The sequence below is a fragment of the Halichoerus grypus genome, chromosome 11 (genome assembly GCF_964656455.1).
Source record: "Halichoerus grypus chromosome 11, mHalGry1.hap1.1, whole genome shotgun sequence".
Classification (NCBI taxonomy): Eukaryota; Metazoa; Chordata; class Mammalia; order Carnivora; family Phocidae; genus Halichoerus; species Halichoerus grypus.
Window position 1 is genome coordinate 9890898 of NC_135722.1, and position 12095 is coordinate 9902992.

A 12095-nucleotide genomic window follows, 5' to 3' on the forward strand; every position below is an offset into this window, starting at 1 on the left:
GGAAGAGAGGTCAGCTGGCTGCCCTGGGTGAGTGGAGCATCTGGGCCCTGAGCCGACTGGTAGCCTGCCATCATGCTGGCCCGTACCTGTGGCTGCGTAGGAGGGCATGCAGGCCCGACTGGCTGGGCACTGACATTGGGGGAGGCTCAAGGACGATGACTAGAGAGAGCCCTTCTTGGGGCCCTGGGAGCTGCCACTCCAGCCGTCCTCCCCTGCTCTCCTCCCTTCCTCCCCAGGGCTTTCCTTCAGCAATTCCTCCTTCCTCCCTGTCCTTCCTCTCTCCTTCCCCTTCTGGGAGTCTCCCAGTATCTCCCTCTCTCTGCCTCTTCCACTTCAGTAATTTTGACCATTTTCCAGGGTGCCTTCTTCCTACCTCTCCCTCCACAGATGGGAGATCTCTTCATCTCTTCCCCCTCCTCTGTCTCTCTGCTTCCTGAGATTCCTTCTCTTTCCTTTCTACAACATGGAACAAATGTCCCTGTTTCTCTGGATCTTCCTGGCTCCCCCTGCTGCTCCTGAGCCCAGGTCTCTCTCTTACTCTGCATGGGCATGTCTAGGCTCCCTTGTTCCTTGTCCCCTGGCTCTCTCCCACTTCAGAGTCCCTCCCCCCACCCCAATGTCCCCACCTCCACCTCCATTCTTCCACTTCCTCTGCGCTCCTTACTCCTCCACAGGTTCCCCTGCCCTGAGTTTCCCTGCCTCCTTCAGATGATGGGGCTGATGGGGCGGAGCCAGGCAGTTTCTGTGGCTGGCACTGCTATTCAATACCTCAACAACCCCCCGCCCGTGTGAGTTGAGAAAGGGGGTCAGCCCAGGGCCCAGGGACTGGCAGCCTTGCCTCCTAATTAGTAGGAAGTAATTGCCTGGAAAAAATTTTCATTTAGAATGAGACTCTGAGACTCCAAGGTAGAGCTGAGCCAACTGATGGCCCCTGGGGACCAGGAGGAGTGAAGCAGCCCAGGTCAGGGTCTTAGGAAGCCCCTGGACCCCCTCCCTGGCTTACCCCCAGGACCCCAACCTTATGGAAGTACGGAGAGAGCACTGGGCTGGGAGTACCACCGTCTTCATCTGAGTTTTGGTTCCACTACTCACTGTGTGACTTGGGGCAAGCCACTTAATTTCTTTGTGCCTTAGGTTTCTCTCCTGTCAAATCGGAAGAATGCCTCAGTATCATGAGGGTTGATTCGGACAATGGCTATGAAATCACTTTGCAGGCTGGAAGTGTTGTGGGAGTGTGAGGTGTTCCTGTGTTCCTCCAATGTGCTCTCAGATGAGATGTGAAGATGTGGAGGGGTGGAGCAGCGAGGCTTCCAGAATGGGGAAGGATGGGGAGGTGGATCCTGCTGAGCTGCAAGATGAAGGGCAGACAGATGTGGTTTCCAGAGCCAGTCTCAACACACACCGGCTGCACCACCCTGAGTAGTCACCTCACCTCTCTGGACCCCCCTTTCCTCATCTGTAGAATGCTGACCATCATGCTTCCTCCCCGGGGAGGGGGGGGTTGGGGTTGTAGTTTTCAATGAGAAAATGTTTGCAGAGCTCTTAGCAGTTCTTGGCCTAGAGTAAGTGCTCCATAAGTTATATTATTTGTATCTACTGTAAAGATTGTTATCTTTACTCCCTACCTGGATCCAGAGAGGCAGTGATTTGGGCGTTGTCTTCAGGTGGTTTTATTTGCTTTGATGTTTGTTTTTGAAAAGAGGGAAATTTCTACACCCAGTGAGGCTAATATGAAGCAGTCCCTAGAAGTACTAAGCAGATCTGCTTTTCAAAGAACCCCCACCTGTGGAGTAGGGAACAGGGGTGGGCAGAAATTGGCTTTCTCCTCTGACTCCCATTTTTTCCTAGAGAGGGGCTGTGGGCAAGTTTCTTATCTGGGTGGATGTGAGGTAGGGAGCCTTTGCCCTCAGGGGGGCCTATTACAAGCCTTTGTGTTCATTTTGGTAGGGCTCACCCTACAGCGGGAGGAAAAGTTGTGTTAGAGGGAGCAAGAAGTTTTTTCGCTTGGCCCGGGTTGACCACTGCGTTGTCTTCGCTGTGAAACAGGCAGCATGGTATTTCAAGGCGGCCGCCGGGCGGTCGAACTGCTTGGAACGTGCAGGTTATTGGGCAGCGCTGCAAGCTCAGAGAGCCATATTTTCCCGGGATGGGTGAGGGGGCGGTGACGGCGGACCGTAGGCCACTCCTTCCCCACCCACCCCGCGCCACCGCTCGGGACCTTCTGTGTTTCTGCTCTAAGCGCAGTACCCTCACCGGCCGCCAGGAGGCAGTTCGGCGGGCTCCACTTGAGGGAATGGGAGGCGGCATTTACATTAGCGGGGAGGCTTTTTTGGTCCTGAGTCGGAGTGCTGACTGGGTCCTCAGCATCTGAGGACCTCACCGGGGAAAGGGAGCTCTCGAAGTTACCTCGTCGCCGCCCTGGCTTCAGCTTGTGGCTGATCAGGGAGGAATTGGTAGAGGAAAGTGGTCCTAAAAACAGTCCTAAAAACAGCTCCAGTCCTTGGGATCCTGCTCGTTAGGGGCAATGCAGAGCGGCCTGGAGGAGGGAGCAGTCCCGGGACCGAAACGATTTCAGCACCAAGGACAGGGGTACCGCGAGGGGGGCACCTGTTTCAGAACCATGGACAGATCCCAGGGCGGCGCTCTCAGAGGCTCCCTCCTAGTATTTGTGGTGCAAATGATACCTCAGAATATGGTAGAATGGCACCTCCCAGACGGAATCTCAGTCCCATGTTCTAACGAGGACACTTAGGACCAGAGTTGAGTTAGTTGCCTAAGGCCACACACCCACAGCGACACAGTGGGTGGCAGAACTGGATTCAGATCCCCAGTGGTCTCCAACCATTTCTCCCCACCTGGATTTCCACTAGTTCTCTCCCTCCTTTCTAAACATCCCTGGGAAGAGCTTCACATTCTAGTCTATCCCTGAGAGCCCTTGAGCTGGCAAAGATTAAGTGTATCCTTTCCCCCGCCAAAACCCAATCAAGAATCTGAATCTCAGGATGGAAGATTCCTAGCCCCTGAGGCTTTTTCATGGCTCCAAGCACCAGGTGGGAGGGTGTCGGGGCAGGACAGGTGCTGACTGGGTCCTGTAAGGAAGCCTGTGACTTGGGGAGCTAGAGTTGAGTCATCAGCATGAGGAACTCTTAAGTGCTCTGAGATCCTCGAATAAAATAGAGCGCACCATTCCAACCTCAGCTTCTTTACAGCCGTGTATTATTAATAACAATAAGATGCTGACTTAGGCCAAGGCACAACAATGCATTATTCATAGGAGTAACTAGTGGTCAAGGCCTGCACTTAATCATCACACATCCCTGATCCTGCCCCTGCTCCACACTCCTGGTGGAGAAGCCCTCCACTTGGGCTCCTCCTTTCCTGGGCACTTGCTGTTCTGATGGACATGATCATTTTCAGGGGTGCCCAGGCAGCTCATCGGCTTTGGGATCAGGGTGATTGGGGAGGGTGGCTGATTCCCAGCTAACTCAGAGCTGGCAGCTGGTTCTCTTGTCTTGAATGGCTTTGACCCTCATGACTTCGAGACTTAGCAGCTCTCTGGAGTCTACAGATGGTCTCACCGCCCCCCCCCCCACCATCTTTTGAGGCTGAAGACTGAAGTCAGATGTACCAGGCTTCCCTAAGCCAGGAATTGTGGGAAGTGGGGGTGGCTGTGGTGAGGGAGGGGTCACCAGGCCGAAGATAGCCCATCACCATTAAATATGGCAAGAGATATGAAACCCTAGGTAAACTCTGGAGTACTTTGTAAACTCTTTGGCGCTGAACAAACATGAGCCGTATTTACCAAGGCCATGCTCTCTGCTGGAAGAGAGAGCCAAGGTAGAGAAGGCAGAGAGAATGTGTGGATGAGGTCTTCGTAGCTCACCAGGCCCTGCTCCCCTGATGAGGAGTCAAAGTGCTGGTGGATCCTGACATGTCCCCGTCCAATTTCTTGCTGGAACGGCTCCTGGCCCATCCGGACAATCCTTCATTCGCTGTTTACTCACTTGGCATCGCCTCTGAATTCTAAACCGTCTGCATCCAGCCAGCACTCTCTCCTTAGCTCACTCACACATTATCTGTTTTTATTACAGTCAAGGTTGAAGAGGCTTGCTTGGGCTAAGCCCCTATTTTCAGCTACTTGTAACTTTCCAAAACAATTCCCCTTGGGCCTCCTCTTTCACCAGCCTTGCGCCCACCCTGGCTGAAGCCTGAGGGGTTGTGGGTGTCTCCTTGGCTTTCTGAAGGACACTCAGGGAGACTGTCCAGGGGGCATAGGGGTAGGGTAGAGGCCCAGCTTTCCTGGGAAATGAATGCCAGGCTCTCTTTCCCCTCCTTTTCCTTCTACCTGCCCATCTTATTTTCTTTTTCCCAAGGTGGGTAGATTGGAGGGGGAGTTTTAGAGTAGAGAGAGGGCAGAAAATTCAGCATGACAGGAGGCCCAGAGCTTTGCCTGGCTGTGTAGTGTTCGGAGTTTTGCTCATTGATTTTCTGTTGCTTTCTCCCCAGTTCGGCCTTTTTCTGGCTTTGTGTGTGTGTTGGGTCAGGAGGAGGAAGGAAGGTGGGATAGGTACCAAAAATGTCCCCCCTTCCCATGCCCAAATAGTCCTAGGACTGGTAGGCTCTGCATTTGTAAATGCCCTCCCACCTTCCCCTGTTTCCATCTGCTCAGCATGCACGTGGGGGGGGGTGCTTCCTTTGGAAACCTGTGACTCTAGCTTTCACTGCTTTCCACCTTGAACGTCATCATGCAGCCACCAAAGGATAGCGGGGAGGTGCTGGGGCATGATGTGTCGTAAGTAGTACAGAATCAGGTGGGAGGAGGCAGGATTAGGATAGGAAGACACTGGCAGACGTAGCCCCAACCACCCTCAACATCACTCTGCTTTATCTCCAGAATAGTGGTTGTGCCCTAGGTGGTATCAGAGACAGGGCCCTGGGCAAATCCTGGACTACCCCACCCGTCTCTGTTTCCTGCTCACCCTTGTCTAAGCCCAGGGGCCCAACCCCCCAGCCTGTTCGGGGACCTTTAGGTGGACTGAGCCTCTCTCTAATGAGGGTGCTTTACCAAGGCTGAGGGCTGGGCCAGTGGAAGGAGGAAGGATCCCTGGGAAGGGTGTGTGAGAGGAGTCTGCAGCTTTGGAGTAATAAGGGCATGGCTCTAATTGGTAAAATTTGGGGGGAAATTCCTCTCCCTGACTGCCTTTTATTTTGTGTTCCCCCCGTTTCTTCTCTTGGCTGTCCTCAGAGTGACTTGGTTCAAGCTCCTCTTGGATAGAACAAGAGAGAGAGAGTTGTAAGGTTTGAGGTTTACAGACTCCAGGTGCAATCCTGGCTTTATCTCTCTTCTACTCATGGGCAAGTATTTAACCCTTCTGAGCCTCAGTGTCTTTCTTTGTAAAATGAGCATGAGCGTATTTACCTCTAGAGGGGTGCTAAAGACTGTAAATATGATTCAGTGTTGAGCGTACCTTAGTTACTATGATGAGAGGTATTTGGTAAGGAGAGCAAGGGCCTGGGATCTGGGGATCCCGAAAGACAGAAGCAGTCTAGGTTGGGAGGGCATAGGGGTGATGGGACAACTTTGGAAGGCCTGGATATGGACAGTGTGCGTGTCACCAGCTGAGAGTGCAAGAGCAAGCAAAGTCTGGGGGAAAGAGTGTGTGTGCACAGATTTCCAGCATGTCCAGCAACTTCTCTGTCTCGTATCCTGGGCTGTGGGTTGTGGGCTGTGGGAGAGCCCAAGCGACGGGGGGACATGATCGTACCCCATTGGCTCTGCTTGGGGGAAAGGCCTACCCCCAAGAAAAGGACGCTGGACAGAAGGTCAGTTAATTCAAGCTTGGAGAATGAAGAGACTGCTGTGAGCACTTGTCATCAGGAAGGGCTTCCTGGAAGAGACAGGCTTGCCTGGGGGCCTTGAATAACTTCATGCATCTGTTTAGCACTTACTTATCCAGCTTCTCCTAGGTACCAGACCTGGCCTACAGAGATGAGTGGTCTGGGGTCTCGGCCCTCCAGGGGTTCCCAGTGGGGGAAAGATAGAAAGTGCTAATTATTAACCCACAATGATGAATTGCCATAGTTACGGGGGAAGCAGAAAGGAATGTGGGAGGGAATGAAGACCATCTCGTGTCTCGGGATAATAACAGTAGAAGATAGAAGGAAGGCATTCCAGGCAGAGGGAAGAGCTTGTGCCGAAATGAGGAAGAGGTTAGGCGTCTTGAAGGCGGGAGGAAAGTGAGGCGAGGCTGGGTCGTGCAGTGGGGCCCAACGTGGAGCGCTGGTACGTTCTTCAGCTCGGAGGGAGGCAGCTGGAGCTGCGGTAAAGGGCAGACTCGCGTCCTTAACCCTCCATGCCTGTCTCTGCCTCTGTGAAATGGGGATGATCCTGGTACCTGGTTGTAGAGATCACATATAAACTTCCTGGCACAGCGTCTGCCACAAAAGGGGAGTGCTCAGTTAATGGGAGCTATTATTTTATCTTGACAGAACCCCAGCAGGGGACGTTAGGGGCTGAGGTCACTGGCCAGGGGCAGAGATGTGACTGGAATCCAGGCCATCTGCCCCCAGGTCTAGTTCCTGTCCCACTGCTCTGCCTCAGAAGGACAGACAGAATTTGAGTAGAGGAGTAACGGGCCTGGGCAAGGATTCCAGGCCAGAAGATGTGCATGAACATCTAGACCTCGTGGATGGCGGAGTGGGCTGGGCGTCTACTCGTGGCCGTGGCCATGGGCGTGTGCGTACTTGTGTGTATGAGTGTGAGCACAGTGTCCGTGCACGGCACGAGTCTCCATGGCTTGCGCGCGCATGTGTATTTGCGTGTACATGGGTATCTGTGCATAGTGTGTTTATGCCTGTGTGTGAATGAGCGTGGGTGTCTGTGCAGGGGGTGGGTCTCTGGGGCTGTGTGTGTGTGTGTGTGTGTGTGTGTGTGTGTGTGTGAGCGTGCGCGTACCTGCATGCACATGCGTGCGGTGTGGGCCGCATGGTTGTCTGTGCCAAGAGTGAGCCTCTGTGGTGTGTGCACGTGTGTTGTACGAGCCATGGGTGTCCATGTCTGTGACCTGTGTGTGACCTCCTCCCCCTCTGGCTCCCCTGCTGTTCTCCCCCCTCCCCGCCCTCCCCGGGCAGCTGGTGAGCATGCCCTCAGAAGTCCATTCCCTCTCCGGCAGCTCCCCAGGGCATCCCAGCAGCCAGCCGTCCTGTTTGATTCTGTTCATCCATAAATTATGGCTTGCTGAGGAGATGAGAAGGAGTTGGGAGTGGGGGCAGAGCCTGGCAAGGGACGGGCTCAGGTCTGCGGTCCACACCTGAAGCCCAGCCTGGCGAAGCCAGGCCCCCCCACGCCTCCTTGCCCCAGCCCTCCCCACTCCTTGCCACAGGCATTCACTGATGCTCTTGGTCTTGGTCAAGCCCCGGGGCAGGGATCCGGGTGCACAGAATTGGGTAAGACAGGACCCCTCGCCTCTGCTGTCTGGTGGGGAAGAACTAGATGTGTATCTAGTTCAGTATTTTATTCAACACTCATTGAGCGCCAGCTCCGTGCCCCAGATGTCTCTAATACTGGGCGGACGTGGTGATACTATGATAATAGCTGGCATTTATTGCCTTTTTGTTTTGTGTCAGGCACTGTGCTAAGTGCATTATATGTGCTAATTCCTTTAAACCTCACAATTGTCCTATGAGACCTGTACTATTATTAGCCCCCATTTACAGATGGGGACACAAAGGCACGCAAAGCTTAGGTCACATGTCTTGGAAGAATAAGAGCCAGAATTTGAACCCAGAGAGTCCGGTTCCAGAGCCCTGGTACTTAATCACTGCAACCTAAAACAAGGGTGCAGGCACAGTGTGATGGGAGCTCCGAGGCAGGAGAAATTCATTCCCACTGGGGGATCTTATGGAAGGCTTCCTGGAGGAGGTGCTTTTTATGGGGGTCTAGAAAAATCAGGAATGGTCAGGCAAAGATGGCATGGGGGAAGATTGAAAGGGGTCCTGGGGTGTGTGTGTGTGTGTGTGTGTGTGTGTGTGTAAATAAAAGAGAGGCTCAAACTCTGTCCCTGCAGCCTCTCCCATCTCTTCCCTCCCATCATGTTTGGATGACAAGCGGGATAACATGCAAGCACTGAACATTTAACATTTACTGAGCACCTCCCATATGTCAGCTTGTCGCAGAATATCCAGAACGAGCAAAGCAGATACAGCCCTTGCCTTCATGGACCCTGGAGTCTGGTACACAGTGGGTGCTTAATAAATGGTAGCCTCTATTATTATCATTATTCTTAGAGGCCTGAGGTTCCTGCTCACTCATTCTTTCAGCAAGCTTTCGTCAAGCACCTGCTATATGCCCCGCTCCCTCCTTGGTCCTGGGAAGACAGTGGTGAACAGAGAGCAAGCCCTGCCCGCACGGAGTGGACATTCTAGAGGGGAATACGGCATGAGCTTGAGCATGTCGTCCACCCTCAGAGGTGGCTGCCTCCTCGAACACACAGGCTTTACCCTGAGAGCTGCTTGACTGGTGGCACGGTCAGGAGCACAGGACCCCCACCGGATCAGCGTTCATCTGGAGCTCGGGTCAGCCGACCTTCCCCACCACAGGCCTGGGCAGAGGGACAGCCACGTGCCCGAGCTTGCGCCTCACTCCTAGGACACCCCTGGATCGGACCCACGAGGCCTGGCTCTCCCCGCTCCTGCCTCCCCCTGCCACCCAGGGCCCCCGGTGTCATCTGTCTGCCCTTGTCTGTGTCTCACCCCCGGGACCCGGGATGTCTCCTCTGCCCAAGGATAGGTTGTGGAACCCGGCCCTGTCAAAGGCTGACGAGGGCTATGATATTTTCTTTCCCCCAATGTTAATATGCTGACGCTAAGAGGACTTGAAACCATGTATGTCATTGGAGGAAGGGTTAGAAGGGCCAGGGCGTCTATGCCTGGAGAAGACTAGAAGGGGACATGAGAGCTGTCGGCAAGGATTTAGAGGCCTGTCATGTGGCAGAGGAAGCCAACGTGTTCCCAGCAGCTCCGGAGGGCCAGCTTGGGAGCGAAGGGGGGACGGGGGTGGGGAGGAGTTCTAGGGAGACAGACTCCGCTCAGCACGGGGCACAGCAACCCTCCCTAACCATGCCTGTTGGTGGAGGGCCTGTCTCCTGCGACTTGTCACAGACAGGGCTGACCAGAGGGTTCGTGCATCGCTGGGGCCAGACTCCATGACGGCAGAGGTCCCTTCCAGCTCCAAACATAGTGATCCGTGCTCTGGGAATGGGGTCACTCTGGCTGGCAGGCAAGGACACACGCCTGCACCCCCTTGATGGCAACAGCCCTTGCCGGCTGAGGACACCGTGTCACTTTCGGTCACCACATCAATGCAATTTGCAGTGACAAGCCTTTGTTTTACCCCGGCTTCAAGGGCTGTGGGTGGACAGCCGGGGCCTGGCGGGGCGGGGTTGGACTCCATGCCTGTGAGCTGACAGCAGCGGATCCTGGGGGTCCCAATCTAGGGGGGCAACTTGCCTTAGCAACACAGCTCTTTCTTCAAATGGAACTTTCTACGAAAGCCCAAGATGTGAAAGAGGGAAATGCTCTTGCTTTTTGGAAGAGGGCTTGAGGGACCCCAGCCTCATCTACTCGGCATCCACCTCTGTGGCCCCTGAGAAATCCCTAGGATCCCTAACAGTTCCAGAGAGCACACAAAGCAAAGAGAGCTGACTTTGAGCCAGACTGCCTAGGTTTGAACCCTTTCTCCACTACCTACTACCGGAATGACCTTGGACAAGGTTCTTGACCACCTTTGCATCTCCGTTTCCCCATCTGCAAAATGGGGACAATCGTAATGCTTACTTCAGTTGCTGTTGTGAGGACTGAGTTGTTAGCTCGTGGGAAGCATCTGGAACACCTGGCTTATCATCAGAGGGAAGGGTCAGCTCTTCCACAGATGAAGGCGCTGACATGCAAGAGGCTGAGCGCCTTGCTCATGGCCACATAGCTGGTTAGTGGCCGGAACAGGGCCTCCACCAGTTTTCCTAGACTCCGAGCCCAGTGCTCATTCTGCCTGCCCTCAGCATGCTACTTGTTTCAAACGGGCATTTCCTGGATCTCTGGGGGCTCTTCTTAGCATGCCCACCGCCTTCTGGGATTGACAGGCTCCGTCCTCAGGGGCCCTCTACCTACAGCAGGGGTTGAGGAGCAGTTTTGAGAAGGACTTTTTTGGCAAAGAGAGGAGGTAGACCCCTTGGAGAATCGCCCCATGGCCAAGATGTATGTGGAGGGGGAGGTGGGTGGAGAGGGTGTGGGGGGGGGGGCAGAAGAACCCAGCTGGAGCATGGCCTCCTACCACAGCACCACATCTACCAGACCAAGAGCTTGCTAATGCCCCTTCTGGTCCTGCTCCTCCCCCACTCAAAAACCTTCCATGGCTCCCATGTCCTGCAGAACGCAGCAGGCCCCTCAGCCTGATAGACAAGCCCCTTCCCCATCAGGCCCCACTCCGTTCCCAGCCTGTCCCCTTTCACTTCACACCCACTAACCTAGACCAGCTCCTCAAACAACATGCCTGCCCCCCCCCCACTTCTTGCCTTTGCTCTTGCTTTTCCCTGTGCCCTCACCTCATAGCCATCCCCAGACCACACCAAGTACCACCTCCTCAGGGAAGCCTTCCCAGATAGCCCTCTAGTCCAGCCCTCTAGTCCAGCAGTCATTTCTTCATTTGTGCTCTCAGAGCCCTCTGTGTATGGTCGGGGGAAAACTAACACCACTAACTTTCATCATAATACGTAACTATCGAGTGCTAACAGTAACCCCATGGGGGGGGGTGCTACTCTTGTCTCCACTGGAAGACACTGAGTGGTTAAGACACTTGTCCAAGGCCACTCAGCTATGAAGAGGCAGAAACTGCACTCATACTTTGGTCTTTTCTCAGATATTTTGGAGTCTGGAGCCCCGGGCTGGGCGTTCTGCCACTCACTGGCTCTGGGGCACCTGACATGCTAAGAAATAATTAGCTGAAATCTTGCCTCTTGCCTGTCGCACGTGCCTCATGCTAGATTCTTAACAGATAGTGGTTGAAGAAAGCTCAGACCAAAAATGGAATTTATTTTATTTAAAAGTGAGTTTAACAGAGGAAAGTGTGAGGTCACCTGCTTTTCCAGCCCACATAGCACCCCCCTCCCAGACTCTTCCAGTGGGGCAGGGGCAGTTCCTGTGGAGACAGCTGGAAAAAGTGCAGGTCCCCTTCCTGGGAGGTACGTTTGCCCCTCTCTTTGCCACAGGCTTGAGTCTTGGGGCGCTGGGGGCGTGACCTGTGGTGTTATGGCCTTTACTCTCCCCACTTGTCTTGCCCCCTTCCCTCAGAAGCCTGGAGGTTAAAGATGGAGGCCTCCCATTTGGCAGATGTGGCCTTTCCAGTCTTGCAGAGCTGTGTTCCTCCACCCCAGGAAGGGAAGGGCAGGACCAGGTCCTTGGTGTCTGCTAGTTGTCCAGGTCAGAGCTCCTGGGTGCTGAGGGCCCTGAGGGTGACAATGAACTGGGTGCAAGGCTGGGCGGGGGCAGGGGCAGGGGGAGGCTACAGACTCAGGACAGGAGGAAGCTGAGTTGGCCTGGCAGGTAGACTGGTGGGGACCAGGCGAAGGTGGCCTTTTCCCACAGCTGGGGGGCTCAGGAAGTTGGGAAGGGAGAGGTGGGGCCCAAGCAGGACTCTAGGGAGAGCAGGTGGTGAACCGGCTGCCCAGAACACTAGAATGGCGGTCAGAGGGAACCCCAAGGGCCCCGAGAGCTGGCCTAACTGCTGGGCCCTTCTCCACGAGGCCCCACAACCAGACAAGAGATACTGGGAGCCCAGAAGCTAAAACCGCAGGAACGGGGACCAGACAGATATCGTCAACTCTTAATTACCACCCTCACTGGCACCGAAAAGCCCACGTAGTCTCCTCTGTAAATAAACAGCGTCTACTTGCCTTTAGGACACATCCTAGTGCATACATATTTACAGTGCACGTGTGATCTATGCTGCTCTCTTTCGACTCACTCCCCCACACGAGAATTTCTGGTGAAATTTTGCCTGCCTTGCATTTGGTTTGGGCTCATGTTTGCAACCACCTGTGAGA

The 12095-nt window shown here is 54.4% G+C and overlaps 1 protein-coding gene across 5 annotated transcripts in view; it reads left to right on the top strand.

The window, feature by feature from the left end:
* Positions 1-12095, top strand: part of SYT7 (synaptotagmin 7) — a 61521-nt gene that overhangs the window by 11106 nt on the left and 38320 nt on the right. The window lies entirely within an intron of this gene.